This window comes from Suncus etruscus, chromosome 1 (assembly GCF_024139225.1).
Source record: "Suncus etruscus isolate mSunEtr1 chromosome 1, mSunEtr1.pri.cur, whole genome shotgun sequence".
Lineage (NCBI taxonomy): Eukaryota > Metazoa > Chordata > Mammalia > Eulipotyphla > Soricidae > Suncus > Suncus etruscus.
The window spans coordinates 100,458,548-100,482,614 of NC_064848.1; the positions used below are offsets into that span (position 1 = coordinate 100,458,548).

The following is a 24,067-nucleotide window of genomic DNA, read 5'->3' on the forward strand; positions in this document are numbered from 1 at the left end:
TTGAAGGAATGACTAGTGTTCACTCAGTTTGGTATTAAGAAAAGAAAACAGAATTAAAATTAATTTTTACAGCTAACTAGTTAAAAATTTTGCCTTTGAGAATAAAAATAAAATCCTATAATTTCTTTTACCTTGATAAAAGTGAAGAAAATAAATTTATAGTATGTAATTGTAATGGCCTATTTGGCATTTACTCATGAGTTCCCCTAGAGGCTTTGCATAGCTTGGAAATAGTCTTTCTTCATTAAAATGTTGAAGAGCTAGGAAATGTATTGCTTTCTGGCTGGAAAGATATTACAGGAATTAAGGCATTTGTATTGTCAGTTTTTAACCCTGATTTGATCAGTAAGTTCTGCGTATGGTCTGGAGCAGCTTCATAAATGACCCCTAAGCATATACTGTGAATAAGTTCTGAATATAACAAGATGTGACCCAATAAACATAAAGCGAAAACAAAACAAAACAAAACCAAAAAAGTTGTTATATAAAATACTCTTTGAGTTTAAGATGTGTTTGTTTTATTAAAACACTGTGATTTTACAAGACTTCATAATTCAGTTGTTTCAAGCCTATAATTGTTCAACACCAATCTTGTCACTAGTGTAACCTTTCCTCCACAAATACCTCTGTTTACTTCCCACTCCTTCCTCCAGACTGCCCATTAGCAGTCACATAACAAATTTATTTCATATTGTTTGATAAAAAACACAGGAATAAAATGATCAGAAAATAGATCAATAAAATAAATTTGTAATGATTTATTACTCTTTATTTTAACTTATGTAAGTAAGTTTCAATCCTCTAATATAATATGTCTGTTCTCATTCATATAAATACATCTTCAAGTCAGATATATAAAATGTATTCTATTAAATTTTATTTTGCACTTGGATCTTATTGCAGTATTAATAATATTTTCCTTGTCTTTAATCTGCCTTTAATTTAAACATAAGTCTGTCTATAATATTTTATTCTAAATTTATGTTGTTATAACAAAGATTATAATAGTACCAAATATATTGTTAATTGTAATTTTGTTAATGAACATTGCACCTTATGTTGTTTTATTTATTTTTTTACACTTTTTTTTTTTTTTTGGTTTTTGGGCCACACCCGGTAACGCTCAGGGGTTACTCCTGGCTATGCGCTCAGAAGTTGCTCCTGGCTTGGGGGACCATATGGGACACCGGGGGATCAAACCGCGATCCGTCCAAAGCTAGCGCAGGCAAGACAGGCGCACCTTACCTTTAGCGCCACCGCCCGGCCCCTATTTTTTTACACTTTAAATACAAAATTGCAACCCATAGATTTTGGCTTGAAGATAGTAGTGCTATTTTATTAGTGACTTATAATTATGGAATATCCATGTGCCTATTGATATTATGGCACAATGCTGAAATAGATTTATTTATTTAATGAATGTGTTCTAATGGGTCTAAAAGGAAGGAAAAAAAATGCTGCATGTACTTCTGGAGAGTTTTATACAAGCTAAATCAGACTTGATTACTGAAAAAAATTATAAGACTAAAGCCTTGTGTTGTAAATGGACAGGGCATTAGAGAACTCAAATTATGTAATTAAAGTGTTTATGATGAGAAAATTAACAAAGCATTAAAGAATGGGACAGAGATGAAAATTTAGATTTTTGACAAAGTTTGTCAGATTAAGTGATGCATTACAAGAGTTTCTCTGAAGTGATATTTTGGGCAGAGGACATCAAAATCCAGTTATATTTGACCTTTAAGTACCTATGTATGATATTTCCAAAATTCTAGCAGCTATACAAATTGATTTGTTTAAAAAGTAATATGTAACTTGGTTTATTAGAGCTCTGGAAAGAAATTTTGAAAAGATATAGTGTTTTGTTCATTTAATAATCTCTCTCATGAATATATGCATTTTTTTAGTTGTGGGCCAGACTTAAGTATGATGTGATGAAGATGAGCAGGTGGCAGATGTAGGCATTTTGTATCAGGGTTTGAACCCAGGGTTTTGCACATGTATATGTGTTTCATCAATAGAGCCAAATTCTTGGATTCATAATTAAAATTTAAAATTTAAATTTAGGGGACAGATAGATAGCACAGCGATAGGGCTTTTATCTTGTGTATGGCCAACCCAGGGGAACCTGGTTCGATTCCCGGCATCTCATATGGTCCCCCAGACTGCCGGGGCAATTTTTGAGTGCAGATCCAGGAGTAACTCCGGAGAGCCGTAGGGTATGGCCCAAAAACCAATCAATCAAGTTTAAAATTTAAAAAAATTTAAAAAGGTTGTCTTAAATTTTAAAGACTTAATTTAATTTTGTTTCTTTGGGTTTTTTTTTTTTTTTTTTTTTTGGTGGGGGTGGAAGGGCCCACTCTGTAGGCTCTGTCTGAACTACTTTGGATTCAAAGAATCATATGTGTTGCCAAGAATTCAAATTTCCAAATTGGGCCAACTCTGTGCAAACAAATGCCCAACCCACTGTACTATCTCTCCAAACTCTATGTTTTTATGGTGAATTTATTCATAAATAACTATTTTATTTATTTTATTTTTTAAACTTTATTTATTTATTTATTTATTTATTTATTTATTGGATTTTGGGTAACACCCAGTGATGCTCACGGGTTACTCTTGACTCTCTGCTCTCAGAAATTACCCCTGTCAAGATAGGGGCCCATATGGGATGCTGGGAATCTAACCGGTCCCTCCCAGGTCGGCACATACAAGGCAAATGTCCCAATACTGTGCAATCTCTTCGGCCCCTATAAATAACTATTTTAAATATATTTCACATATCATATCATACACCAATTTAAAGTGATAACCAAATAGCTCAGTATATTCATGGGAGTCTGTAATCATACCATGCTAGTAACAGTTATCTTATTTTCCTCTCAAAACATTTGATCACTAGAAGTTACTCAATTTTTTCCACATTCACCAGTTGTAGTCATCTATAACTTTTATGTTACTAGAAACTTGCTACTCTATACATTTATTTTTACATATTTAATTACTAGGATATAATATTTTGAATGATAATTTGTATTCTGACTTAATACTTTAGAATTTATAGCACAGATGGAAGAAGTTGTTAAATATTAAATATTTGTACCCAAATATCTCATTCAAAGTAATGTATTCAGTTATTTTATGATGGACCAGTTAATGCTCTGAAGAAACATGTTAAGAAATTAATTATTTTGGGGACCGGAGCTGTTGCTCAGCAGAAGGGCATTTGCTTTGCATGTGACTGACCTAAGATGGACTGAGGTTAGATTCCCCTGGCGTCCCCAATCCAGGAGCGGTATCTGAGTGCATAGCCAGGAGTAACCCCTGAGCATCACCGGGTGTGGCCCAAAAACAAACAAATAAACAAACAAAAATCAGTTATTTCTTTGTTAGTGCAGAAAATCTTTTGAAATATATCACCAACTAAACTCTCTTCACATGTAGATAATAATTCTGAAACATTTATCAAAAACTAAATTAGAGTATAAAATATGATCTTAATTTAACAAAATCTTTACTCTTTGAATGGACTTAAGTTTTCGTAAGGCATTAAAAAATGTATCAGTAGTTGTACTGCAGATTGGATGGAGACAAGGGATATTTTCTAAGACCAATTTGGCACATACATCCTTTGTTGAATTCAGAGCAAGACATCATTGACAAAATAATTTAAACACCCTGCCTGGGATAAATAATTCCTTCCTTTCTCTATAAGAGGCTCACCTCTTTCTCTCAAGTAGCTCACATTCTCTCTTTAAGAAGTTTTCTTTTCCTCTCTTTTACAAAAATATCTTAGAAGAAAAAAAAAACACTTAGAGTGAAGAAAAAAACCTATATTACACCTGGTCTAACAGTTTCTTTTGCCTTTTCCCACTGAAAAAGTTAACTAGAACATTAATATAAAATATCCTGAAAAATTTAGTATATAGTCATGTACTTGAGAATTTTGACCTAAATTAGTTTGAAAATATAACAGTATAATTGATTGGTACAGTGACACTAAATTAATTTGAGTGGTCTAGTTAAAACTAAACAATTATTTAAAATTTTTGTATTTTAGTCAGATATATATATATTAATGTTTATAGATATATATTTACGTTTATGTATGAACATTTTAAATTAAAAATTTCTAAACTGTTTTATTTTTATTTGACATTTTATCTTCTATTTTTAAGAACATTTTGTTCTTTTGTTAAAACACTGTGAAATATAGAGTTAAAAAGAGAGTTGATCATAGTTGAGTTTTCTGTCATGAATGTTCCAGCACCCATCCCTTCACCATTGTTCATTTCCCACTACCAATTTTCCCATCCTCCTGTCATCCTACCCCAACCCCAGACCTCTACTATGATAAATATTTCTCTCTCTTTCTCTTTTTCTCTTTTCTACTTAACCCTCTCTTTTTTTTTAGGCACCATTGTTTGGAATAATGTTACAGTATTAGGTGGCTTTGAATGTATGTTGACATCTAAACGTTATTTTCCTTATTGGGATAACAGTAATGAAAAAAATTAAAAGTTATTCAAGAATTCCAAGCTCTGTGGCTAATATTGTGGCTCTTGTGGGTTGCTGTTTTGACAATCAGGACTTCTAGAAGTACTAGAAGGCAAGGGGTGGGTGCCCACACTCCAAAATGTCCTGGTGATATCAGTCCAAATACAGACATGCCTAGAGTTTTGGCTGGTTTGGTGTCTCCGTAGAGCTCTGTGGTTGAATGGTAAAGTTGGGTCATTGGTGAAGAAAATGTTCTGGAAGGTGGGTACAGCTGGCATATCATTTTCAGTGTGGGAACTTGACTCACTTTCTCCTTCTAAGATTGCCTTTTTAAACTACTTTGCCATTATTCCCATGAATTTTTATGGCTTGGTATACTTTTTTGTTTGTTTTTGAGAGGGCACACACACAGCAGCACACAGGAATTACTCCTGGCTCTGCACTCAGAAATCGCTCCTGATAGGCTTCAGAAACTATATAGTATGCTGGGGATTGAGCCAGATCTGTCCCAGGTCAGCTGTATGTAAGGCAAATGCCCTACCGCTGTGCTATCACTCTGGCCACATTTATTTTTTATTCATTTTTTGCTATATATTTCTTTGGAGAATAAAGTTAGTCTATGGAGCTAGAAGAATGCTATTATTAAAATTTATTTTTAATTTACTGTCCTTTGCTATATAAATATTTTTAAACTTTTTTTTTTATCTTCTTTAAATACGTGCTCAGGTTCTCTAGAGGTGACTCCATTAACTAATGGCCTACCAATGCCAGGGTCAAAGGGTGTGGTGAACAGGACCTTATAGTACTCAATGGCATCCAGGAACAGAACCAGGAGGAGTGGTAGGCATAGGCCTTTCCTCCTATTTGTCTCTAGCTCATAGATAACTTTCCTTCATTCAGAAATCTCTGCTTTCTAAATTTTATGGAGTGAAGCTGCAACATTTTTGTACAAGAGCTACCTACAGAGGCATCCATATGCTAAAGTTCTCGATTCTTGTTTAACTTAAAGGGAAGCTTTTTCAACGTCTGTAATTCTTGCAAGTAAAGGAGGAACATATCCTCAATTTCTTCAAGATGCAACACACTAAAGTTAACACCAACTTTGATTTTTAATAGAACTGTTCATTAACAAAAGAAAGTCATGGCTAAGTGAACCCAAGAGACTCTCCTGCCTCTACCTTGTGTAATTTTTAACACTGAAAGCATGGATGATAGTAATAGCATCCTTTAGAAATCTGGCCAACAAACTGGCCCTGGTCCCTACCTCAGTTCTGGAACCTCAACCTACCAGATCCAGACACACTCTGAGAATCATGATTTCTAATGATGACTTACTTCAGAACTATTTTCAACCACATAGGCTTTTTGTTAATTTTCTAAACATTGGTCTGTGTATTATAGATTATTCTCTGCCTGTACTAAATGACATTGTGAACCTATGTCACAAGATAGTTCAATTAGTGTATCTAAATTAGGTATATCTCAGGGAGTTTTTCCCATCTGATATCATCTGTACATTCTGGGAGATCATAATTGATTTCTTCTGCAAGAAGCACTTACAGAGATTGAAAAGGACTGATTCTAAACTTCAGACCTTGAGGAATTTCAAGGTGGTATATCTCCATCCATTTCTAATTTTCCAACTGAAGATTGCAGACTGGATTAAAAATGCACAGGTGATATTTGTGCTGATTTCACAATCTCCTCTTGATTTGAAGCCCTCATTCCCACACTCCCCTGTTTAAATAATTGAATGTGTAGCAGTAACCTCAAGTATTCTTAAACTTTTCCCCACACACTAAAATATGAAAAGAAAATAATTACAAAATATAGTTTTTTATTTGTTCTTAAGGATATAGTGCTCATATAAAGATACCAATAAACTTTGGATGTTTTCATTTTCCTGAATATAATGATGTATAATACTGAATTTTTTAATCAAGTGAATTTTTGTGACATAATGAATTATCACAGAACAGTTGAAGTATAGTTTAGTGGTAGAGTGCCTTGCCTATGTATACCTCTGGGTTTGGTCTTTAGTACTGTGAAAATTAAAAAGAAGGGAGGGAGAAAAAGAAAGGGAACTGAAGAAAAAGAAAGAAATCAGAATGGGAGAAATTAAAGAAGAAAAGGCATTAAAAAGCAGGAGCCAGATATGTAGTTCAGTAATAAAGAACATGCCTTGCATAAGTGAGGCTCTAGGTTTGATCCTTATAACTGAAAAGAGAAAAAGGAGAAAAGGGAAAACAAAGGGTAAGGATGGGAAGAAAAGGTAAATAAAAAAAATAGGGACTAGGCATGTAGCTCAATAGTATAAAACACTTGCCTTGCTTGTGTAAGATCATATAGTTAATCACTAGCACTGCAAAATAAAACAAAAGCAAAAAATTGAATGTTTTTGAGAATTTAAGTATTATTAAAGTATTGCTTCACTATTTTGGAGAGAAAATACAGTTATCTTCTACTGAAATGTTTAGTTGAATATTCATTGTATTATTATTTCTTTTTCAGATGAATTAATGAATAATTGTATTATAATTTTAATATCTTTAATAGTACATATCAACAAATATAACTTGTTTACTCTGTGTAATTAGTAAAAAAAGAATATTCTGTGGAAGCTGCTTATCTTTATAACATGATGTATTTAATTAATATTTTCCAAGCACTTCTATATTTGATAATATTAAAGCTTTTATAAATATCACAATAGTACACTAATATATATATTACTGTAATACTTTAGATGCAGAAAACTAGGTAAAATTTACCTAGTATTACACATATTTTTGTGAGAATATGAACATGAGCTGTAATTTTCTATAGTCTGTAATTACCAACAATGCTAAGAATTTGTTTAGTCTAATAGTGGTTTTTGATATTTAAAATAATTTCCAGGGGCCAGGAGATAGTGAAAGCATTAGGCAGTATAGGGGCAAGATTGAACTTGAGTCTAATTTCATTCCTAGTATGGTGGTGGTCAGAATCACTCCTGGCAAGCTCAGGGGACCATATGGATGCTGAGAAATCAAACTGGGGTCTGTCCTATTTTGGCCACATGCAAGGCAAATGCCCTACTTCTGTGCTAACAATCTGGCCCCTTGCAACCAATTTTCAAAGTGAAAATAATTTAATTTTCAGGTTAGCAAATCAAAAAATTATGAGTACTAATTAAACACTGAAAAATATTGATTGCCTAATGTTTAAGGCATGTTAGTTGTTGAAGTATTAAGATAAACATGTTGAATACTAAGTGAGTAAAAAATATTGTGTATTCTTTTCAATTTACAAAACTTCAAGTGCTGAGAGCAATTACCCTGGATACTAGACATTGTTGTAAAAATGACAGCAAGTTCTCATAAGGGCTTTGAACAGTACTTGAATTCAGATAATGGCAACCGTGTATTTGTGCATCATTTTTTATTTGAGGATGATGACAGTACTTGACTATGGCAGGTGAACTTACTGCAGAGTTCAAGATATTTTCTGTAGCAATTGTAGATGAGGGTTACTTCAAGATTTATAAACCTTGGACATTTCTTGATGTAGACTCATAAGACAGAGATACAGAAAGCCAACTTGATTTCAATTGACTATTGGAAAAATCCAAATGATTATCCTATTTTCAAGAGATTCATGAGTAAATGAATGTTTCAATTTTGTTTAAAGTTGACTAATGCAATTTAAAAATGTCAGTCAATCCTATGTATGCATATGTATAAAAAGCGTGCATTCCAGTCCATTACACAATATTTGCAACACTATGCAAAGCATTTTCTTAATTTTTTCCTCATATATTCAGTATAGAAGCACATTATGTTGTCTATGTTCTACATATTATTCAGAGAATCAAATACTTACAATCAAGTCTACTTAGCTAGTATGTGGCAAATAAGAAGATCAATACCGGTTTACATCTCATTCCAAGTAAATTGCTAGTATCTTTACTTTTAGCAGTTTAGGAAATGCTGAAATTATTGAATAAGCTTAGTACTAAATCCAGAGAATGTAGGAAAACATATAAATTGATCATCTAGGTGTGATTGAGGGCCAGATAGGTAATGTGGTATGCACTGCACTTGCCTTGCATGTGACAAACAGAAGTTCACTCTCCAGAATCCTATATGGTCTGCTGAGTAGTGTTAGGGGTCATCCCTGAACAGAGATCCAGGAGTAAGTCCTGAGCACCACTAAATGTGTATTTACTTCCTCAAATAAAAGAAATGATGTTCAGAATAATAGAAGGTAGAATTGAGAGCTTCATTTGATATATTAAAAATGTAGCCAAAAAAAAAAAAAAAATGTAGCCGAACACTTGCACAACATATTTCTCATCTTAAAATAAAATAAACAAAATGTCAAAGATAAATTCCTGCTTTAAGTTATTTACACATAACATATGACATATAAACACATTTACTATATATTGTCTTATTTCTTACACTTGAACTATTTTCAGTTTGACTGGGTTGGGTCTTCAATGTTTTCCACTATATGAGTTTCCCAAAGAAGTCATTTTTCAAGGTTTTTTGCTTCTTATATTGACCCCTTCCAGTTGAATTCTATATAATTTTAAGTTGTGTCTTAACGAAAAATAATGCAAATTGATGTCCAAAGAGAAATGCACTTTAGGAAAAATATATTCCTACAGGCCATTATAGGATAGTTCTAATTCCTTCTACTACTACTTTCTTAGACTAATCAAAGTTCTAACATGAAAGCATTATTCCTATAGACTTCAGTAGACATAAAAATGATTTTCAGCCCGAAACTATGATTTGGCCCTATCCTGCAATCCCATGTTCATCTAAAGAGCTTTTATTTAAATGATCATCATTAGTAATGTAATATTCTTGATGATAGTCCCAATTATGGGAAAAATTGTGCATCAATCACATAAAGAAAATATTCACTGACTTCTTGGGAGTATAATATAATATTGAGTTATATTCTCTAGTTTAAAGCAGATATAGAAATTATAACTAGAGGTATAACAATTTTATCATTCATTGTATATTTTATTTAACACTATATGTAAAATCATTAATCTTTATTGTAAAGTATTTGACTTTTGTAAAAAAAATCTGATCTCTGCTCTAATCTGGTAGATAATCTATTTCATTCATGACAGAACAATACTGTTCTGACAGGGAGCTGACTTCATTAAAAAGATCAACAATCAAATCTAAGGTCAAGTTTGGATTCTATGACAAAGGTTCCTCTAGAGTATGAGTTCAATAAACTGAGGCTACATAATGAATCATTGTGCCTACATAATGTTATTCAATAAAAACTGTACACAGAAACCTGGATGAGTTTTCTATGTGACACATCATTCATGTTATACTAAGAAAGGATAATGGAAACTTAATTTTTGGAATACACCTAGACTAAGTTCCCCTTTATTTCTTTGGATGACATTGATTTGTTTTCTTTTTATGTAATTTAAGTATGCACAAATATAATATTTATGCAGAAATCTAAAGATATTTATAGTAAATTATTGAACCATAAATTATTTGGGAACCCTTCTGAAATTAATATTAATGTCAGATTCAGGGAAAGCACTGGGTATTATGTTCTGAAATATCAGTTTGGCTAAACTGTAGACATTCAAAACAAATATAACTTTGTTGAGCCTGTATTACCATTTTTTTTTTACTTTTTTTGTTTTGTTTTGTTTTGTTTTGGGGCCACACGCGGTGATGTTCAGTGGTTACTCCTTGGCTATACATTCAGAAATAACTCCTGGCTTGGGGGATCATATGGGACACTGGGGATCGAACCACAGTTCGTCCTTGGCTAGTGGGCAAGGCACAGAGATGCCTTATCGTTTGTACCACAGCTTCGGCCCCATCTGGTCCTAGGTCAGCCGCTATCAAGGCAAAGGCCCTACTGCTGTGCCACCACTCTGGCCCGAGCCTGTATTAACTTTTGAATTTTTTCAGCCCTAGCTATATTTTCTTGTGTCTTAGTATTATTTTGAGGATGTTATATTTCTTCAGAGGAGATACATATTCAAGTACTATTGCATTTATTGACTACCTTCCATACATCTAGCTAATACTTGAGATTATTCTGGGTGCCTCATTGAATATTCATTAAATATGTCATAGTGATAGACATGCTCTGGATTCTGATTGGATTGCAATATACATTTTAGCTGATACAAATAGCATATCATATTCTAATCCATCTTAATTTTCATCATTCTGAAAATGTTTAAATCTTATTTTACATGTGGTTGTCTTAATGACCTAAGAATAGTCAGACTAATTATTTTGCTATATCATCAATTGTATAAATGAATTGAACCAGTCAAGTAAGTTGTTTCCATTTGATTAACTTCTGCTCATTCTGCTTCAATTATTGTCTTTGCTGGAAAGTGAGATTAAAGAAACCAGCTCTCCCATGAAGTGGAACACTGTCAACTCTGTTGGGGAACAGAAATTCTATCACAGTTATATCACAAATCCATTATTAATGAAACCTTGCACTGTGAGCTTCAGCATGTAGCAGACATTTATGAACAGGTCAGAAAATTAAGGGTGGAAACTGAGGTACTGGGCCTTTAATTGTAGTTGCACAAATGGTAGCCCTAGAGTTAAATAATTGTTAAAAATCAATTAAGGAAGTTTGCAACCTAATCTCCCTGCATATGATCTGTATAGGATAATCTGTTTCTAAAATCAAATATTTCTGAAAAAAATTTTAAATATCATGTCATTTTACTTAGAAGTACAGTACTGAGATTCTCTATACCCTGTTTATTCAAAAGGATGTAAATAAGAAATAGCAGTACTATTTTGTACCAAATTAAAATAACTCCACAGAGTTTATAGCAAAAACTTTGTGTGATACATTTACAAAATATAAAGCAAAATAAGGGTAAAAGTTTTTCAATATTTTATAAACTTATGTTCATAGACACTAAACAGTACTAATGTTTCTATAATATGGAAAATAAAATTATTGCATTGATATATGCTCATATTTATTAGTTCTGTCATCTTTAAATTGTAATAAGTATTTAGGAATTTGATTATACTTAAAGAAAATATTTAATGATGTTTGCTGCAATTCTTCACTAAGGCTGCTTAAATACTTGGAGCTTAAACTTAATATGAAGGATGCTCCAAAGCAGAAAGCAGCTTTGGTAAGTATTCTAGTGAGGGATCTTTTATAATTATATGCTCAGTACTAATGGTGCTATAGTTTATAGTCCCAACATTTTCTTAGTTATAACTGAATTTATATTCATCAGCGCACTTATTAATAATGTAATTATAAAAATTTTAATAAAATTCTCATTTCATAAATAACAAATAAAAAATTTTAGGTGTTTAGGTAATTTGAGTAAGAGTCTGTGTAACATCAGAATCAAAATTAGAATTTTTTTTTTTGGTTCTTGGGCCACACCCAGTGACTCTCAGCGGTTACTCCTGTCTATGTACTCAGGAATTGTTCCTGGCTTGGGGGACCATATGGGATGCTGGGGTTCAAACCCAGGTACGTCCTAGGTCAGCTAAGTGCAAGCCAAACACCCTACACTGCATTTTCATTCCTGCCCCAAAATTCCAAAAATTTTTTAAAAAATTTTTGTGTTATCACTATAAAGTGAGTTAAGAGAGTGAATAAGTTTAATAAACAAAAAAGTGAATATTAAATATATTGTGTCTTACACCTAAGCTTACTAAATTTTTTTGATGCTATTCATTGAGAGATATAAAATAACTAGCAATATGAATTAATATCACATTTGGTTTTTTGGTTGTTTTTTTTTTTCTGGAAGGGCCACACCCAGTGATTCTCAGGGGTTACTCTTGGCTATGCACTCAAAAATCATTCCTGGCTTTAGGGACCATATGGGATGCCAGGGATCGAAACAATGTCCATCCTAGATTAGCCATGTGCAAGGCAAATACCTTACTGCCGCGCTATTTCTTCATCCCCTAATCTCACATTTGTAATTTATTTTTTCATTATAGTATAAAGTTTAAAATATGTGGGAAAGTGCTTAGTGTATTCTAAAAAATAAAGTGTAGCCCATATGTCCACTGTCTAAAATCTTTTTTTAAATTTTTTTTTGCCACACCCGTTAATGCTCAGAGGTTACTCCTGGCTCTGGGCTCAGAAATCACTTCTGGCTTGGGGGGAACCATATGGCACACTGGGGGATCGAACCTTGGTCCATCCTAGGCTAGCACTTGCAAGGCACACACGCCTTACCTCTAGCATCACTGCTCCTACCCCCCACTGTCTGAATTCAATGTTAACATTTTTCTACAATAGCTTTTGCTGAAGTATTTTAAATTTTAGATAATTATAATACTAAATATCCATATTATATTTAAAATTATTCACCAAATTGCAAAATCTTTTAAATGACTTTCTTAAAATTAATGATGCATTAAGGTAAGATATCATACTGCTCCCAGTTCTCTTTGCTCTCTTCAGCCCACTTTCTCTCCTTACTTTCACTCCTCCTATCTTTTTTCTGATGTTGGTATCACCTACTTATCTAATTGCTTCTTTTATATCATAGAATCATCTAGCTTAGTTCTCTTAATCCTTTATTATAAATTTTAAATAAATTATATTTAGTTGTGTGGTTAAGAATATTCAGATAAGTTCCTCATTAATAATTTTGTACACCTGTTACATTCCATTTGTATAAACACAATGTCTGAAAGTCTATTACTCATTTTGTAAACAGAAATCTGTAGTCTCAGGTGGTGATAATATGATTCTTCTTTGGTTTATTGAGCCTTTTCATTGCCCATCTGGATCTTATTTGAAAAATACATCTGGAGTATATATCTTTTATTATTGAGTTTTATACCATTATTTCCAAGTTATTTGTATTTCAGCATGTCATAGGATTTGGATAATTATAACAAAGGACATAGAACTTATTCCTCACTTGTGCTATATGTATTTTTATTGGGGGATTGTTTTGCTTGTTTTGGTAGTGCTAAGGCCACATGTATGCAAGGCAGATATTCTACCATGAGTCACATTACTAGTCCTAAATTTGATAAGGAGTGCATACACGAGGTGTGATTCCTGAGTGCAGAGCCAGGAGTAATTCCCTGAGCATTGGAAGGTGTGATTCCAAAACAGAAACAAAAACAAAGACAAAAAAAAGAAATGAAATATTTTAACTTTAATTGATTTCTAAAGACACTGAATTGCTTATACTATTGTAATTTGCTAGTTGGAATTTCACAAAAGCATAGTCATATTTAAATCCTTATTATTATAATTGTAATTTATTATTATTATTATTATTATTATTATTATTATTATTATTATTATTAGTTTTGTGGATATATGGGTGCTTCTTAGGAATTACTCCTGGGAGTTCTCGGGGACCATAAGGGATGCCTAGGATCATACTTGGTTTTGCCACATGAAAGACCATTGTACCATCTCTCTTGCTCCAATGACTTCATTTTTGGTTTCCTTTATACTTCCCTCTTATTCATTTTGGTTGTCTTCCTATTTCCCACACTTATGATTTGCTTCTAGAAAATCTACAGATACAATGATGTTTTTGTAAGATGATTCAGTAGGAAAATAGTGAATGTTTTCTTCTCAGCCAGGCCAGATAAACTTAATGTTTATGCCACTGCTTTTGAAATGACGATAGTAATAATTGTGACTTGAGATAAGACCCAATAGGCAGTCATCTAAAAATGTTAGCATAATCAGTCCATTATCATATTTTTCATAATACTTTTACCATTTTCCATTTAAGATTGTCTATATCAAGGTGTTGGATTATATACAGGATTTTATTCTCGTTCTTTAAAAAATTTTCTTTTTTGTGCTATCAGAAACCCTAATTCATTTTAAAAAACTGTATAAAGTATGTTACCTTTGAAACCTTTTCTGAGATGCTCTGCTTTATACAAAGTACTAGTTTGCATTGATCTGTAGGTATAATGGTTTCTCTTTAAACTGAAACACACTTAACAACAGTTCCCATCTATTTTTCAGTTCTCTTTGTTACTAAAATTCTGAAAGCAATAGTTATTTGTTTAATGTATGGAATAAAAAGTAATATAAGCATTTTCAACTATGGAAAAGAACATAAAAGGTGATGGATAGAAGTAATCAATAAAGTGGTCTGAGATATAATTTAAGTCTTTTTGGCTTTGATATATCATTAGTTTCAATACAGGATGGCACTGTGTCCAAAAATTTACTGACATTGGTAGAGCACTTTGTGTTATGTTGAAGAAATTAACTATTTATGTTACTATCTATAACTAATTGTCAAGTAAGTCTTTTACTTTTTTTTTTTTTTTTTTTGTCCCCCAATTCACAATAAATAACCGGCAAGGGGCCTGTGTTGAGGTGTATATGGGGTGCCTTTACTGTACCTCCTCTTTCTATACAGCCAGTGTAAAGAACACAGCCTGTGGTAAGAATTGGGAGGCCTTATTTTATCTTTTATTTATTTTTTTTTTCTTCAGGGCAAACTAAAGTTGTTTTTTTTTTGTTTTTTTTTTTTTAAGTAAGAATTCATTTAAAGGACAAAATTGATTAACCTAATAAGGTAAACTAATATAACATAATATAGTGACATAACATAACATATAATATAATTAATATAATAATAATACATGTAAGTCAAAGAAAGTTTCTGATTAAAAACACAATTTTTTTTTCCATAATGGCTTACATATCTTTCACTGTAGTATTTTGGGTACATATTCACATTAAATCAGGGGAATACCCATCACCTAATATGTCCTCTTCTCAATCAAAAATCAAATATACTGAAAATAGGCAGAGTCCTGTCTAGAGGCTTCCAACCTCAATTTGAGAGAGGATGTGAAAAAAGTAATTAAAATACCACAACAATACACACACACACACAAAAAAAATATCGAATTAAATAACCGATAAGCACCACAACAATAAAGACAGGCACCACATAATAATCTCGGTTCTGAAATCAAATCATACTCAAGTGCAAAAAAGAAAGAGAAAGACAAAACAAAATAAAATAAAATAATATTGGAGACATCAACCGTAATCTCCACACCAAAATAAAGACGTCAAAAAAATAGATCATTTATTCTCCTCTTGCTGCTTTCGTGGTATGTGGAAGACTTCTACTTTATCTTGGATGGTAAAATCAGACCTGTTTCTAGAGATCTTGGTGGCTGTGCAGATCAGGGAATGGAGTTTATGGAGTCTTTCTTTGTGGTTCTAGCAGTTATGCTTCTTCAATGTCCTTTTTTTGTTTTTTATGTATTCTAGGTGTTTCAGAATAGTGCTACCATTCTGTGTTTTTCTTTTGTCTTCTGACTTACTTCGTTTAACATAACATGATCTAGGTCCATCCACGTTGCTGCAAAGTCTGTGATTGTATCATTTCTAACTGCCATGTAATATTCCATTGTATATATGTACCACATCTTAATGATCCATTCATCTGTTGTTGGACATCGAGGTTGGTTCCAAGATTTGGCTATTATACTGAGTGCTGCAATAAATAGTGGGGTGCATATGTATTTTGGAATGAATGTCCTTCCATCTTGGGGATATATGCCTAGGAGAGCAATTGCTGGGTCAAATGGCAGCTCAATTCTGAGATCTTTGAGCACTCTCCAGACTTTTCTCCATAGATGTTGGACCAAGGGGCATTCCCACCAGCAATGAATGAGAGTTCCTTTCATACCACATCCTCTCCAACAAAGGTTGTTCCCATTATTTTTGATGTGAGCCAACCTCACTGGTGTGAGGTGGTATCTCATTGTTGTCTTGATTTGGATCTCCCTGATGATGAGTGAAGGTGAGCATGTTTTCATGTGTTTGTTGGCCATCCTTCTCTCTTCCTCAGAAAAATGTCTATTCATTTCGTCTCCCCATTTTTTTATGGCTTCGTTTGGTTTTGAAGGACTCAGGTTTCTGAGCGCTTTGTATATTCTAGATATCAGCCCTTTATCTAATATATCAAGTGAAAAGATTTTTTCCCATTCTGTTAGCTGTCTTCTTGCATTAAGTAGGGTTTCTTTTGCCATGCAGAAGCTTTTTAGTTTGATATAGTCCCATTTGTTTATAGTTGATGCTAACGTTTTTGCCATTGGTGCTCCATTCTCAAGACCCTTTTGAATATAAGGTCTTCGAGTGTTTCCTGCCGATTTGTATTCTCGTAAACTTTATAGATTCAGGTCTGATTTCCAGATCTTTGATCCATTTTGAGTTGACTTTTGTATAGGAGTGAGATATGGGTCGATTTTCACTGTCGTGCATATGAGTTTCCCAGTTGTTACCAACACCATTTGTTGAATAGGCTTTCTTTGTTCCATTTTCATATTATTGCCCTCTTTTTATAAATATTAGTTGGCTATATTATCTTGGGGTTTATGTCTGGGGAATTCTGTTCTACAATCCACTGGTCTGAGGGTCCTGTCTCTGTTCCAGTACCATGCTGTTTTTATTACTATGGCTTTATAGTATAGTTTCAAGTTAGGTAAGGAGATACCTCCCAACTTCTCATTTTTCAGAATGTGTTTAGCTATCCTGGGTCTTCTATGGTTCCAAATGAATTTTTATAATGATTGTTCTATTTCTTTAAAGAATAAATGAAAAATTAGGAGAATTAGGGCTAATAGACTTATATAGAGCCCTCCATCCCCAGAAAGTAGAATACACATTCTTCTCAAAACCCACATGGAACCTTCTCCAGAATAGATCATGTCTTTAGGATACAAAGCCAACCTATATAAGACCACAAAGGTAAGGATCATTAGAAGTACCCTTTCAGATCACTATGCAACGAGCTTATAATTGATGTCAGAAGAAGCAATGGAGGAAAACTAATACCTGGAGATTGAACAACATACTGATTAACAACAGCTGGATCAAAGAACAACTCAAGGAGGAAATAAAAAGATTCCTTGAGACGAATGACAATGAAGAGACAACATGTCAGAATTTATGGGATACAGCAAAAGCAGTACTTAGGGGGAAACTCATAGCATACAGGCCTATGTTAAGAAACAGGAAATAACAAAACCAACAGTTTAAAAGATCACCTCAAAGAATTGGAACAACAGCAACAGAGAAATCCAACCACAACCAGAAGGCAGAAATCATAAAAACCAGAGCAGAAATAAACAACATAGAGACTAAGAAAACAATACAAAAAATCAATGAGACCAGGAGTTGGTTTTTCGAAAAAATAAATAAGATAGACAAACCATTGGCAAAACTTACCAAAAAAAAGAGGGAAAACACCCAAATCACTAGGATCACGAATGAAAGGGGAGAGATTACAACAGAACCCCAAGAAATACAACATATCATGAGATCATATTATGAACAAACTATATTCAACTAGGCTAGAGAACCCACCAGAAATCGAAAGATTCTTGGACAAAACTCCCTCTTCCAAGACTGGAAAAGGAAAGACTTAGAAACTCTAAACAGTCCAATCACTTCAGAGGAAATTGAAGACGTAATTAAAAGACTCCCTAAGAACAAATGCCCAGGCCCAGATGGATTTACAGGTGAATTCTATCAAACATTTCAAGAAGACTTATTACCACTGTTCCATAGGCTTTTCAAAACCATTGAAAAAACAGGAATCCTCCCCAACTCCTTTTATGAGGCTAATATCACACTCATTCCTAAAGAAGGCAAAGACACCACCAAAAAATAAACTATAGACAATCTCATTAATGAACATTGATGCAAAGATACTTAACAAAATCTTAGCAAACCGAATCCAACACCTCATTAAAAAGATCATACATCATGATCAAGTGGGATTCATCCCAGGAATGCAAGGTTGGTTCAACATACGCAAATCAATCAACATTATACACACATCAACAACATGAAGGACAAAAACCACATGATCATATCAATCGATGCAGAGAAGGCGTTTGACAAAATCCAACATCCGTTCATGTTAAAGACACTCAGCAAAATAGGGTTAGAAGGCACCTTCCCTTAAGATAGTTACAGCTATTTATGAAAAGCCTACAGCCAACATTATGCTTAATGGCGAGAAAACTAGAGCATTCCCACTAAGGTCAGGAACTAGGCAAGGCTGTTCCACTCCTCCTCCACTCTTATTCAATATAACCTTAGAAGTCCTAGCAATAGCAATCCGACAAGAGAAGGGAATCAAAGGAATTCAAGTAGGGAAAGAGGAGCACAAGCTAGCTCTATTTGCTGATGATATGATGATATACATCAAAAACCCTAAGAATCCACAGAAAAACTACTAGAAACAATCAACCAATACAGTAAAGTGGCTGGATACAAAGTCAATACACAAAAGACAGTAGCGTTTTTATATACAAACAATGAAGTTGAGGAGAGAGAGATTAAAAATACAATTCCATTTAAGATAGTATCAAAAAATATCAAATACCTAGGAATCAACCTTACAAGAGAGTGAAAGATCTATACCAGGGAAACTTCAAAACACTTCAGAAAGAAATTGAAGACGATCTAAAGAAATGGAAGAACATCCCATCCTCATGGATAGGTAGAATTAACATAGTCAAAATGACTATTTTACCCAAATTGCTATATAGATTTAATGCAATCCCTATTCCAAATCCAGACACAAGTCTTTTACTTTTTAAGTCCCATAAGAGCATTCATTGGAGTATGATACTGGCACTGAGTTGAATACATATTGTCTTTAGAGATCCTAGTACATGTTAACTATGTTATTGGACAGAGCAGAACTAACTGCTAAAATAGAATACTCAGAAAGACCAGAAAGTTTCCTGTTTGTGAAATTTACATGAATATCCTGCAAAATAATAAGGCATTAGAATGTCCAGAAAACAAATGTAGGGTATTCCTCATTAACATAGCAGGTGGTTATTTACATAACCATTTTGGATGCCTTGGAGATTGACATCGTTAGAATAATGGTAAGGTAACTTGGGTTGGAGACGCCATCATCAACATTTTTTCCCCCAATGGTCAAAGAGGAGGAATAAAGATGCATTTCTTCTGTTTGTTTCATGTTCTGTTCAATAGTAAGATCAGAAAGAATGATCAGTAATATGCATGTTTGTGGATTCTCTCTGTGTATTAGCCTATCTAACCAATTAATTAACAACATGTAACTGAAAGTATTACCCCCAGAACCTTGGAGAAAAAATAGAATATGACAGCAAGAATTTTAAAACAAATCTTTGGTTTGGGAAAAATACAAGGAAACAATCAAAAGTATATTTTAATGTGACAGTGTATATGGAATGTTCGAAATAACTTTTAGACTAAAGTAGATTTATCAAATTTGGCAAAAGACCTATACTTTAGAAAGCATAATAAAATGTCATCCTCTGAGGTGCAAAAGGGTAGTAGAAAAAATTCAGTAAAATTTTATTTTTCCTTTTTTTTTAGAGGTGAGCTTGTTTATCACATATTTTAGACATACATATCTACACAAATTCATACAAGTAGTGGGAATATTTGAGTTTGAATACAAGATCATCTGGGATCAAATCTAGGCATTGACACCTGTAAGTCATCTGCTCTACAAATTGAACACATCCCTAGCCTCCTCCCTCCTCTTATCTTTTCCCTTTTTTCTTCTCCTCTTCTTCTTCTTCTTCTTCTTCTTCTTCTTCTTCTTCTTCTTCTTCTTCTTCTTCTTCTTCTTCTTCTCTTCTCTCTTCTCTTCTTCTTCTTCTTTTTTCTTCTTCTTCTTCTTTCTTCTTCTTCTTCTTCTTCTTCTTCCTCCTGCTCCTCCTCCTCCTCTTCTTCTTCTTTCTCTTTTCTTCTTCTCTTCCTCTTCTTCTTCCACTTCTTCCCTTCTTCCTTTTCTCATTCTCCTTCTTCCTCGCCTTCCTCTTTTTCTTCCAATTCTTATTCTTTCTTCTTCCTCCTCTTTTCTCTCCTCCTCCTCTTCTTCTTCCTATCCTCTTCTTCCTTCCCCTCTTCCTCTCCTCACTCTTTCTCCAACTTCTCTTTTTATTATTCTCTTCTTGGGTCTCTTGTCTCCAGTGACTCTTTTTTGGGAGGGTCACACGCAGCAGTGCTCAGGGGTTACTTCTGGCTCTGTGCTCAGAAATTGCCCCCTGGAAGGCCCGTGGGACCATATAGAATGCAGTGATTCGAACCACCATACTTCTGCATGTAAGGCAAATGCCCTACCCCATGCTATCTCTCCTGCCCGGACTTCACTGATTCTTATGTTGTTTTTATTGAGTTTATCAAAGAGTTCTATTTTAAATCTGTTAACATTCTTTGAGTAGTTTTTCCATTGTCTGATCATTTGCTTTGAGGTTCCTTTCCAATCTCTTCTGCTTATGGAATTGTTCGGTATCTCATCTTCCAGCTCACTGAGTCTGTTCTCAGCTTCTATTATTCTGTTCAGAGGCTTTCCATTGAGGTTTTCATCTCCTCTACCCAAGATTTTCAGTCCTGTTTTTTCAGATTGAGTTTTTTGATTTCTATTTTTGTGATCTGTTCACCTTGATCTATGCTTTCTTTGAATTCTGTGTACATCCTCCACGTTTCTTCTCTAAACACCTTATATGAGAGAATAACTAATTGGTTGATACTTTTCGTGTCATCAGAGCTGCCTTCTTCATTTTTCTATGTGTGGTGTTGTCCTCTATTGTTTCCCTATTGCCACACATGTAGTGTGGTTTTTTAATAAATATTGTGGTGGGGTTCATGGGCTAGAATTTGTGAGCAACTGCACTCCCTGGATCCACCCTTATTGGGTGGAGTATCGGATGGGCCCTGAAGAGAGTATATAATGTTCGCTGTCATATTTTTGGCTGCTTCACACAGGAAAGCAGAAATTTTATTCTTTTTAATATTATTCAATGTTGTGCTTATATTATTTAAGTGTTTGTTTTTAGCGCACAGTAACACTATTCAAACAAAACCCAATGTGTTCCATGTTTTGTTATAAAACAAAATACTTTGAAGAGGATGGGGGTGAGAGCGAGGGTGGCAAACATCCATGGTGGAGGAAAACCAGGTGGAGGGAGATGTGGTTGAAAAGTAGCAGATTGTTGTACATGAAAATATACCAGCAAGAATACTGTAAACCACAATGCAAAATTTACATATATTAAAAACAAAAAGCAACTATTGTATAAGCAAACAGGGAGGCAATATGGGTCAAGGGAGCATTGGAGGAAAGAAGTGGACACTGGTGAAAAGATTGGTGGTGAAATACTGTGTGCTTGAAAAATAATTATGAGTAACAAGTAATTTTACACTGGTCAGTAAAATAAAATAAATACTGGTCAATAATGACTCAAATGTTAGAGCTGATTTAGTCCCTGATATCTATATATCTTCTTCCCTACCTTTGTAGACCACACCTATCCCCATACTCTCTCACTATAACTGACTATAATAATAAATAATTATTATTAATAAATAATAAATTAATAATAAAATTAATAATAAAATTAATTAAATTTTGTTAATAAAATATTTTTAAAATCACATTTTTAGTTAAAGCTTACTTGGAAACTTGTTACTTTAAATGGTTTTCAAGCTTAATATTTTATTTATTTATTATGTATTATTTATTTTTTGTCACCACTCAGCAGCGCTCAGGGGCTCACTCCTGGCTCTGTGCTTAGAAATTACTCCTGGCAGGCTCAGGGAAACACATGGAATGCCGGGAATTGAACCACAGTCAATCCTGGGTTGGGCTGCGTGCAAGGCAAGTCCCTTACTGCTCGTGCTATCTCTCCTATCTCTCCAGCCCCCAATATTTTTAAATTTATAGAACAATGATTTTTTTTGTTTTGGGGTTTCTTTTGTTTTATTTGGGGGGGGGCACACCTGGTGATGCTCAGGAGTTACTCCCGGCTTACACACTCAGCAATTGCTTCTGGCTTGGAGGACCATTGGTTTGCCGGGGGATAGAAACCATGGTCTGTCCTAGGCTAGTGCCCAGGAAGGCAGGACGCCTTACCGCTCTGTGCCACCTCTTCTGGCCCCCTTTTTTTTGTGACCAAAGTTGGATTACAAGTCTTTCACAGTAATATTTTAGGTACATAGTGACATTGAACCCAGGGGAATTCCCACCACTAGTGTTGTCCTCCCTTCAACCCTGTTCCCAGCATGCATCCCATAATCCCCTCCTTTGCCCCCCAGGGTTGTTAGTATAAGTGGTTCTCTCTGTGTCTAGTTTGTTGTAGAATGTGTATGACTCTGTTGTTGTTGGCTTTAGATTTTGGTGTTTAAGACTAATTTTTTTTTTCTACTCAATGTTCATACAACTTTTCAGTTTGGTACTGTAATCCATTTCCCCCCCAAATTTATGAGGCAGAATAAATTGATTCAAGTTTTGTGGTTCTGTTTGAATTGAAAGAAAACAAAACAAAAACAAAAACAAAAACAAAAATTAACAAAAAACAAACAAGAACCCCCCAAAACAAAAAAAAGTCTATCCAGGAGGAGTTCATCTAGAGTGGTCCTCAAACTATGGCCCACGGGCCACATATTTTATTTGTATCTGTTTTGTTTCTTGATTGCAAAATAAGATATATGCAGTGTGCATAAGAATTTGTTCATAAGTTTTGTTTTTACTATAGTCAGACCCTCCAATGGTCTGAGGGACAGTGAACTGGCCCCCTGTTTACAAAGTTTGAGGACCCCTGACTAGAGAGTTATAAAATATCAATTTAAGAGAAGAAAGGGGATAAGGAAGAAAAACATCACAAAAAGACAAAAATAAAAAACAAGAAAACAAAACAAACAAACAAAAAAAACTCAAACTACAATGACAAAAAAAAAAATCCAAAAAGCACCACAATACAGACAACAACCAAGTAATAATCACGAGTGCAAAATAAAAAGAAAAAATAAAGAAAAAATTGTGCTTCCCCCCCCTCTTTGCAAAGGCACAGTAAATATTTGGGGGAGATTGACCTAAAAGATACAGGGTTTCTCCACCCTTAAAGCATACTCTCATGGGAATAACTACAGGCTCCATACATGCTCTTTTACTCTCCCTGAGGTCTTTTTGTGGTGTCTGGCAACTTTCTGCTCAGTTGTAACTAGAGATCTTGGTGTTTGCACAGGTCATAGGATGGAGCCTAGGATAGAGTCTTTTTTACGGTTTTTACGGTTTTAGAAGTTCTGTTCCAACACTGTTGTTTTTATCAGTCTTCTGTAATTGGCTGGTCTTGGTATTTGTACTGATCCTAGGAGGAAACCCAGGATAGGGTCTTTCATTATGTTTCCAGAAGTTCTGCTCAGTTGCAGTTGTCTCAGATCTCTGGAATTAGAGTTCTTGGTTGTTTCACTGATCATAGGCCAAAGACCTAAGCTAGGGTCTCTTTTATTGGTCCCAGGATAAATTCTGCCCAGTTGTTGCAGTCAGTCTTCTGTAGTCAGCGATCCTGGTTTTTGTACAGATCAAAGTATGACGTGTCTTCTTATTTCATATTATCGATAGGTGATGATATAAGACAACCTGCTCTTAGATGAAGTTGTCGCCATTTCCTCTTTGTCAGAATGTCATATTAAAACTGGCGCATGTTGTTGTCAGAGCCATAATAAGAATGTCTCAGAGGAATTTTGGTTCCAAGAGCTAGAACAA

The 24,067-nt window shown here is 34.1% G+C and overlaps 1 protein-coding gene and 1 non-coding gene across 2 annotated transcripts in view; both read right to left on the reverse strand.

The window, feature by feature from the left end:
- Positions 1-24,067, reverse strand: part of ZNF804B (zinc finger protein 804B) — a 572,377-nt gene that overhangs the window by 436,922 nt on the left and 111,388 nt on the right. The window lies entirely within an intron of this gene.
- LOC126031879 (small nucleolar RNA SNORA51) lies at positions 14,811-14,943 on the reverse strand. Its single transcript, XR_007503693.1, has one exon. It is a non-coding gene; the product is annotated as a small nucleolar RNA SNORA51 (small nucleolar RNA).